Here is a 10,181-nt window from a genome sequence, read left to right as displayed (position 1 = left end):
GTATATCAGGAGACATAAAGTGAGTAAATTATAATTAATATAAATGAAAATAAAATATTAAAAAATAAAATTACTTTTGGAGTTATATTATAGAAGGGTGTGCTTGGAGATTTGAAATACCAATAAAAGTGACCAGACAGAAGGAAGTCCCTGCCTCTTGGTCTCTGTAAATTTATATCTCTGTTTCTGTTGCTCATGTTCTCAATATTTTTGAGTCAGTCTCTCTAGATCTTTCTCTCTAATGCTCTCTCGTCTCCCTCTCTCCGCCTGCTGCTTGTGTTTTAGTATAAAAAGCTCTCAGGTCAGCTGAAAGACTACAACAAGATGACTGCTTGATGACATGACATCTGGGACGGTCTCTGTAAAAATATAAGCAAGGTCTCAATTAAATGCTTTTTTTTCAAAGATTTGTCTTGGTCAGGGATTATTTTCCCAGTAAGTAATTCACTAACTGAGGACATACCTTTGCATTTAAAAATTAATAATGAAATCTGTGATAATATGAATGTCACCTTTCCAGAATACATGACTTTATTAATGAGCACTTGAATGAAATATGTGACACTTTTCCTGAAATAAGAGTCTTGGACACAGGAACTGTCATCTCTGGGTTGTGTGCATTGTGCTGCCCAGATTGAGATGTGTATGGATGCTCAGCCTTTCTCTCAAGAACACTGTCCACTTGGTCCTTTTAATAACTGGCTCCTGAAACTCTTACTGGCTTTCACCTTTTGAATGCCATTATTTTTCCTCTCAGCCAATCAGCACCTGAGAGAATCTTGAGGTTTCCATGGAGATGAGTAATCAAACTTTCCTTAGTGTCCAATATCTCTTATCCTATGCACACATGATTTTTTCTTGTGATATTATACAAGCCTTTTTCTCATCCCTTTATCCGTATCCAACACATGTACTTCTGTTTACCTCTGTGACAATGTTAGGTAGTAAATGAAACTTTAATGTTTATTGAATTGGACAGCCTCCTAAGTAGGGAAGCTTCAAAGTGATGTGAGATTAAGTGGAATGTACCAAATGCAAAGTCATCTCCTATTGTGGTCTTGGTTCTGAAATTTTCCAGTCTGTAGAAGAAAGCATCATTGTGAATGCAAGAACATGGCACTGATCTATCATTTGAGGGCAGAGAGCAACATATTTTTTAATAACAGCCTGGGTTGCATGAAAATTTCTGTAGGATGCCTTGTCTTAACAACTTAATTAACAGCCATCAATCCCCATAGTGGAAGAATGGTTTGGTCACAATACATGGCCTAATGGAACTTTATCCCCGACTATAAGGAGACCTCCTAATAAATGAGTACATACCATGTTTGTATTTCTACATTTATTTACTTCACCCAGGATGATTTTCCCTTATTCCATCCATTTGCTTGAAAATATCATGATATAATTTTCTTAGCTGAAATCTACTCTGTTCTTGAAATATTCCACATTTTCACCAAAGGAGATTGTCAGTCCTGTTCTTTAGACCTTGGAAGTTTCTGGAACTTTAATGAATGTATTGAATGAAAAACTATCTGGATAACTATTATCTTTTAGTCTAGGAATCCCTACATCTTCTTCTACTTCCTCATGATTTGAATTGCAATGTCCAATTGAAGCTCTCTATTTCTGAATCTGTCACTAGCACTTTCTCTCTCAGTCTCCCTCTCTTAGTCTGCAGCTTGTGTTTCAGTATGAAAAGCTCTTAGCTCTGCTGAAGGATTACAAGAAGATGACTGCTTGATAACAACAAGATTACAACAATGTGACATCTTGGATGTTCTCAGTAAAAAATATAAGCAAGGTCCCAATTAAATGATTTTTGTTCAAAGACTTGCCTTGGTCATGGAACATTTTCACATTAATTCACTGACTGAGGACATATGTGTTCATTTAACAAATAGTAATGGAATCTGTGATAATGGGAAACTTACATGTCAAGAACATATGACTTTATTTTTGACCACTTGAAAGAAATATGTGACACTTTTCCTGAAATAAGAGTCTTGGACACAGGAACTGTCATCTTTGATGTGTGCTTTCAGCTGCCCAGATTGAAGCATGTAGGGCTGTTCAGCCTTTCTTTCAAGCAGATTGTTCACTTGGCCCTTTTAATAACTGGCTCCTGAAACTCTTATGGCTTTCACCTCTTTCATGACATCATTCTCTCAGCCAATCAGTGCCTGAGAGAAACTTGAGGTTTCCATGGATGGAGATGAGTAACACACTTTCCTCAGTGTCCAATATATCTGATAGTGCACACTTGACTCTTTCTTGTGAAACCCAACATGCTTTTATCCTCATCCTTTTATCCAGATCCCACATCTTTACTCCTGTTTACCTCTCTGACAATGTCAGGTAGAAAATTAATGTTTAATGTTTATTTAATTGGACAGCTTCCTAAGTAGGGAAGCTTCAAAGTGATATAGGATTAAGGGAAATGTACTGAATGACAAAGTGGTCTCCTACTGTTGTCTTGGATATGAAATTTCCTAGGTTTGGAAACTGAAATGAGCAGTTAGTGGCATACTGACTAAATGTACCTTCATATTTTTATTGATGTAATAAGCTGGCAGGGCCAGGGTTTCCTGGGATATTGAGCCTTTAAGAACAGGGTAAAGATAGGGTAACATCAAGTCCTGCAGTCTAGTCTAATAGCATCTACCTGAAAGAGGGAGTGTAAATGGGGGAGACCTAGACACAAATAATGGAGAAAAGACAGATTCCTGGCCAAGTCTCTGTTTCCTGAACTTTCAAACAACACTTATAAAACAAAGGGTACAAGCATTTTTTTTTCACATCTGTGCCCCAAGGCAAGGCATCCAGGAAGTCACTCAGGGTTATACAAAGTTTTCTGGCTCATTCCCAAGGTTGTAGGGAGCTTGCTCTCTACTTCTTGGGCTCAGAACAGCCTGCTTACAGAGACTGCCAAGGACAATCGCTGAGACATGGAATTTAGATAAGACCAGCAGCTGTCAAGGCCAGGAGGCAGAATTCCAACTTCTGCCTTCTTTGTTTTATGTAGAGTCTATCATAGGTTAGTGAAATATGTATTTTTTTCTTACTGGTTATCAAGGTCTAGGATGCGATTTTTACAAGCCTCAATCTTAGGTTGGAAAAAAAAAACACAATTTTACTCTTACACATCATTGACTTACAGCATTACTGAATGGGGTGGTTAGAGATATTTAATTTATATTCATGCAACTGCACTGGCATGTGCTGAAGTTGTTGAAGAAGGAACTGAAACACAAAAGGAAAGCATGCACAGACCAACAAACCCTTACCCACCATGCCAGCAAGTGTCAGTCCCCACTTAAGCACAGAGTCAAATGATGGAAAGTTCTTCCTGAAGCTAGTAAATATATCCCAGGCTGTATTGGCCAATTCTAACCTAGGTTACTTGGCAGATTCTATTTCATGGATCTTATTTCTCATTGTTAACATGTCCAAAGAGAAGTTTTTGCTAGACCAAGTATCAACAAGGTGCTTCTGAACCTGAGCCAAATTAAATTGTTTCATCATACCAAGAATCAGAAATCCTAACAGGAATCATAACAAAAGCAGGTTGCTTAACAACTAATACTGAAAGAGCATTATTATCAGCACTAACACAATTAGTAAGACTGTAATATACACATTCAATTGAATAGGAATCATTGTTCTTAAAATGTCTTCCTACAATGTTTCCAATTAGGAGTAAATAAGGAGGATTAACACATGCCAAAACATAAGTATACTTGATTAATTTAGCAAAGCTACTTGGACTCGCAGAGAGAATGCCTACATATCCTCACACAACCAGCCCCCAATTTCCATACATGGTTTTGCCAATTTTTATTTGACGTTCTCCAAAGTCCAGCACTAACAGCTTTTTATAAAACAAAAGAATTTTGATGGCCTTTATCAGAATCCAATTTCTTAATACCCTTAATGATAGACTAGTCCATGACTGTGAATGCAAGGTCATTGTCCCAGGAGTAAATGCATCTTGTCCAAGGAACCATCATTCGAGGACAAGAGCATTGATCCTCTTTCTCAAAGCATGGGTAACACATTGAAGATGTAAGACTGTCATTCTTAACTCCCATAGGAAAGGACAATAATATCCCTCCAATGGTCCACTTTGCCTGGTTGCAAAGAAAGGCTTGAGCTGCCAACCCAACTTTAAAGTAGTAGGTGTGCCGATCTATGACCTGGGCAGGGGAGACTGGTAAGCAGTCCTGATAAATACCTTCTCTGGTAAAGCAAAGAGGATGACCTCTTCCTATTCCTGAAAATTCATGAGTCTGTTTTACTTGTGTTCCTTCAAAAGCAGGAAAACCCAGCTACCAAGTGTTGTTGACAGAAACAAGGACTTCTGGATCATCCCAGGAAACTGGATGCAGTAGAGATAGATTAGGAAGGTAAGCCCAATAAACAGTCATTTTGACTGCAGCGATCTTCATTGACATCATTGTCATTGTCAGGAGAAAACTGCTCTTCCACTTGTCACAGCAGAAATTTGGTACAGGGTCGGATCCATCCCATTGATTTGTTAAAGGATCCCTCAATTTTTCTTTACCAAAAATGTTTTTTTTTTTGTTTCTGTATGACAAAATCTATCTGATTTAGCATGCTTATCCAAATTTAAAAATTCAGAATGAAGAGAACATAATTAAGATGATTCTTATGTTTCCAAGGGAATAGCTCCCCATTCTTTCTTTTTTGCAAATAAATCTTAATTGTTTAGTGGCTATGCTCTACCATGCCTTGTCTTTGAGGATTGTAAGGTATTTTAGTTGTATGAGAAACTTGAAACTTTGACAAACTATTCTGAAAGATTTACTAGTATATCCTATTCCATTGTCAGTTTTAAATTGCTAGGAACTCCTAGAACATTAAAAGCCTGTAGAAAAGTAGCAATAACATTCTTTGCAGCTTTTCCTGGTTGAGGAGTGGAAAAATTAATCCAGAATAGGTATCTATGCAATTATGTACAATATTATAATTGTTTAAATTCTGGAATAGGAGTAATATCCATTTGTCAAATTTGATTTGGAGCCCATCTTTCAGGATTGACTCCCATATGGGAGACAGGCTGAAATTGAAGATCAGTATTGCAAGCTTGACTATACTATAGGCCTGTTCCTTAGTCAATCCATATTAGGCCATATTAATCCAGGTTTGAGTACTAACATGGTGCATATTATGGGCATCCCAGGCTCTTTTTAACTGTGAATAATAAACTTTGGTGACTTTATCTGCCAATGCATTTCCTTTAGACATGGGTCTTGGCATATTAGAATGAGCCCTCAAATGTCCTATAAAAAAAGGAAAAAAATGTATCAAATTTTGAATTTTTAAAAATAAAATTCCAGCAGGAAAAGATGTCTGAATTTATCTTTCAGTTTCTACACTAGGCAAATACTGAACTACAAATGCACTATCTGTGAAAATGTTCAAAGACTGCTTATTAAAAATTTGAAATACAGCCAATACTGCAGAAAACTCTGCTATTTGCTCAGATGTGTTAGATACTTGAAAAAATAGTTTTTCCTTTATAAGCATAGGCAACAACACCAGATAATGAACCATCAGTAAATACTGTTAAAGTTTCAACAATTGGAAAAACTATAGGTTGCATCTATAAAAACTGAATTAATTTTTTTTGGGTTTTTTTTTTGTGTGCCTCAATAGGCTTGGATCTGTCATAATAAGGTTACATATGTTAGAGTACCATATACATCAGATCTCTGACAAGTCTGAGTGACAGCATATTTGAGTTACTCTATGTCTATCTTCATCATCTGCTCTTATCTTCATCCTATAAAACAGGATGTTTTCATGTTACATTCCTAGAACAAAAGAGCAGCTGAGTTTTCTGCTATGGTCCTCCAGACAAACAACCTAAACATAATGTTAGTGCCACGACTGCTTGCGTAGAGGTGCTACCTGAGCTCATAGGGTCAGAGGTAGTTGGTTAACTCTAGTTCATGGCTAGCATTCTCTGCTACATAATGAGTTCTTCTCCAGCATGTCTTGTCATTTGTGTTCTTGATTTTAGCCATTTTGATGGGTATAAGGTGAAATCTCGGTGTCGTTTTGATTTCCATTTCCCTGATGGCTAATGATGTTGATCATTTCTTTACATGTTTCTCTGCCATTCTATATTCCTCTACAGATATCAAAAACTCAAGAGACAATGTGTACTGGAAAGGTTTTGACAAAGGGGAACCCACCTTCACTGCTTGGGATATAAACTTGTACAATTACTCCGGAAATCAATCTGTTGCTTTCTCAGACAACTAGAAATAGTGCATCCTCAAGATCCAGCTATACCACTCCTAGGCATATATCCATAAGAGGCTCAATTACACCATGAGGACATTTGCTCAACCATATTTGTAGCAGCTTTATTTGTAATATCCAGAATCTTAAAACAACCCAGATGCCCACCAACTGAAGAATGGATACAGAAATTGTGGTAAACCTACACAATGGAATATTACTCAGCAATAAAAAAAAACAATGAAATCATGAAATTTGTAGATCAACGGTGGGAACTGGAAAAGATCATCCTGCGTTAGCTATGCCAGAAGCAGAAAGACACACTCAGTATATATGCACTCATATAGACATATAATATAGGATAAACCTGCTAAAATCTGTACACCTAAAGAAACTAATCAATAGGTTGGACCCTGGCTAAAATGTTTAATCCCCATCCCAAAAAGGCAAAGAGGATGGACCCAAAAAAGGAGAAAATGATGAACAAGTTAGGAGCCTCCTACAGAGGGCCTCTGAAAGGCTCTGCCCTGCAGACTATCAAAGCAGATGCTGAGAATTATGGCCAACTGTTGGGTGGAGTGCATGGAATCTAGTGAAAGTAGTAGGAAATAGTAACTTTTGGATAGGACAGGAGCTCCACAAGGAGAGCAACAGATCCAAAAAATCTGATCACAGGGGTCTTTCCTGAGACTCATACTCTAAACAAGTATCATGCATGAAGATAACCTAGAACCTATGCACAGATGTAGCCCATGGCAGTTCAGTGTCCAAGTGGGTTCCATAGTAATGGGAACAGGGACTACCCCTGACATGAACTGATTGGATTGCTCTTTGATCCCCTCATCCTGATATGGGAGCAGCCTTCCCAGGCCACAGTGAAAGAGAAAGCATCCATTCCTGATGTGATATGTTAGACTAGGATAAGAAGCAAGGAGAGGAAGACCTACTCTGTCAGTGGACTTCGGAGGGTTATGCAAGGAAAAGGGAGGGGGAAGGTGGGATTGGGAGGGGACAGGATTTATGGAGGGCTCCAAAGTGAATAGTGTAATTAATAAAAAATTAAAGTAAAATATATTGAAAAATATACCTTTTGCTATGAATTATAAGAGGGTGTCCCTTGAAGTTGATAAGCCAATGAAACACAATGGAGTCTCTGTCTCTCAGTCTCTGTCACTTTATATCTTTTTTCTGTTGGTCTTGGGCTCTTTATTTCTGAATTGGTCTCTCCAGCTCTCTCTCTCTCACTTGGTCTCTTTCTGTCCCCCTTTTTCTGCCTGCCATTTGTGATTCAGTATGAAAAGCTCTCAGTTTTGGTGGACTATAAGATGACTGCTTTCTGACATGACATCATGGATGGTCTCTGTAAAAATATAAGCAATATCCCAATTAAACACTTTTTGTTCAAAGATTTGCCTTGGTAAGAGAGCATATTCACAGAAAATTTAATGACTGAGGACATATCTGTTCATTTAAAAAATAATAATGGAATCTGTGATAATATGAAACTCACAAGTTAAGGATGTATGCCTTTATTAATGACCACTTGAAAGAAATTTGTGGTGTTTGCTTTGTCAGCACATATACTAAATTTGGAACTATACAGAGAGGTTTAAAATGACTCCTCCACAAGGATGACATGCAAATTCATGAAGCGTTCCATATTTTTTTTGAGAAATTAAAGAAAACATGAATAGAGGAAATCGTGGAGAGAAAAACTTAGGGAAGAAATCAGGAACTACAGAGGTAACCACAAACAATAGACTTGAAGAGATTGAAGAAAGAATCTTAGGTGTGGAAGATACAATGGAAGAAACCGAGGTATCTCTCAAAGAAAATGTTAAAACAAAAAATTTCTTGACACAAGACCATTCACGAATTTCAAGAAAACATAAAAAGACAAAACCTAAAAATAATAGGAATAGAGGAAAAAGAAGATTCCCTGCTCCAAGGCCCAGAAAATATTTTCAACAAAATCATTGAAGAAAATTTCCTCAACTTAAAGGCCAGGCCAAAAAGAATAAAAGATGTCTACAGAACACCAAATAAATTAGTTAAAAAAAGAAAAAATTCCCACCATATAATAATAAAAACAGTAAGTATACCAAACAAAGAAAAAAATACTAAAAGCTGCAAGGGAAAAAGGCCAAGTAACATATAATGGCAAACCCATCAGAATCACATCTGTCTTCTCAACAGATACTCAACAGAAAGCCAGAAGGGCCTGGTCAGATATCATGCAGGCCCTAAGAGAACACAGATGTCAGCCTAGGCTATTACACCCACCAAAACTCTCATTCCTCATAGACAGAGAAAACAAGATATTCAATGAGAAAAACAAATTTCAACAATACCTACACAAAATTCCAGTGTCACAGAAGACACTAGGAGAAAAAATACAACCCAAAAAAACTAGCTACTTTCAAGAAAACACAAGAAATAATTAACCTCACTACAGTAAAACAAAAAGCAACCAAGCACACAAACTTACTACCACAGCCAACATCAAAATCAAAGGATCTAACAGCCACGGGTCATTAATCTCTCTCAACATCAATGGACTCAATTCTCCAATAAAAAATACAAAGACTAACAGAATGGATGTGTAAATAAAACCCAACAATCTGTTGCATACAAGAAACACACCTAAGTCAATAAGATAGACATTACATGAGGGCACAGGGCTGGAAGATGGCTTTCCAATGGACACAAGAAGAAAGGAGGAGTAGCCATTCTAAAATATGATAAAATAGACTTTCAACCAAATTTAATAAAAAGAGATGGAAAAGGACACGTCATACTCACAGGGGAAAATTTCTCCAGGAAGACATCACAGTCCTGAACATCTATGCATCAAATATAAGGGCACCCTCATATGTAAAAGAAACATTGATAAAACTTAAACCACACATTGATCCCCACTCATTAATAGTGGGAGAGTGCAACTCCCCAATCTCAACAAAGGACAGGTCAAGAAACATAAATTAAAAAAAGAAACAATGTCTCTGACAGAAGTCATGAATCAAATCGACCTAAGCAATATTTATAGAACCTTACACCCAAACACAGAAGAATTTACCTTCTTCTCAGCACCTCATGAAACCTTCTCCAAAATAGACCATATGGTTCATCACAAAGCAAGACTCAACAGATAAAAGAAGATTGAAATAATCCGTTGTATCCTATCTGATCACCATCCAATAAAGCTGGACCTCAACAGAAATAGCAAAAGGCCTATACACATATGAAAACTGAACAACTTGCTACTAAATGACAGTTTGGTCAGGGAAGAAATAAAGAGAGAAATAAAAGTCTTCCTAGAATTCAATGAAAATGAAGGCATAACATACCCAAATTTGTGGGATACAATGAAAGCAGTGCTAAGAGGAAAGTTCATAGCACTAAATGCCTTCAAGAAGAAATTTGGGATATCTCATTCAAGTAACTTAATGGCTCACCTAAAACATCTAGAAAAAAAAATAGACACAACAAAAAGGAGTAGACAGCTGGAAATAATCAAACTCAGGGCTGAAATTAATCAATTAGAAACAAAACAATTCAAAGAATCAGTGAAACCAAGAGCTGGTTCATTGAGAAAATGAACAAGATTGACAAACCCTTAGCCAAACTTACTAAAAGGCAAAGAGACACCATCCAAATCAACAAAATCAGAAATGAAAAGGAGGACATAACTACAGACACTGAGGAAATCCAGCAATCATTAGGACTTACTTCAAATTCTACATGGCACAAAATTTGAAAATTTAAGAAAATGGACAATTTTCTTGAATGATTCCACTCCCCTAAGTTGAATCAAGACCAGGAAAATCAATTAAATAGTGCTATACCTCCTAAGGAAAGAGAAGCGGTCATCAGAAGTCTTCCATCCAAAAAAAAGCCCAAGACCAGATGAT

At 37.0% G+C, this 10,181-nt stretch overlaps 1 non-coding gene across 1 annotated transcript; it reads left to right on the top strand.

Annotated features, from left to right (window-relative positions):
* The first annotated feature begins 7,829 nt into the window (after nucleotides 1–7,829).
* Nucleotides 7,830–7,936, top strand: LOC132651850 (U6 spliceosomal RNA). The gene has a single exon (XR_009589408.1). It is a non-coding gene; the product is annotated as a U6 spliceosomal RNA (small nuclear RNA).
* Nucleotides 7,937–10,181: the final 2,245 nt, after the last annotated feature.

The sequence above is a fragment of the Meriones unguiculatus genome (genome assembly GCF_030254825.1).
Source record: "Meriones unguiculatus strain TT.TT164.6M chromosome Y unlocalized genomic scaffold, Bangor_MerUng_6.1 ChrY_unordered_Scaffold_25, whole genome shotgun sequence".
In the NCBI taxonomy this organism is placed as follows: domain Eukaryota; kingdom Metazoa; phylum Chordata; class Mammalia; order Rodentia; family Muridae; genus Meriones; species Meriones unguiculatus.
The sequence above is the reverse complement of the archived record's forward strand: the minus strand, read 5'-3'. Positions and strand labels throughout refer to the sequence as shown.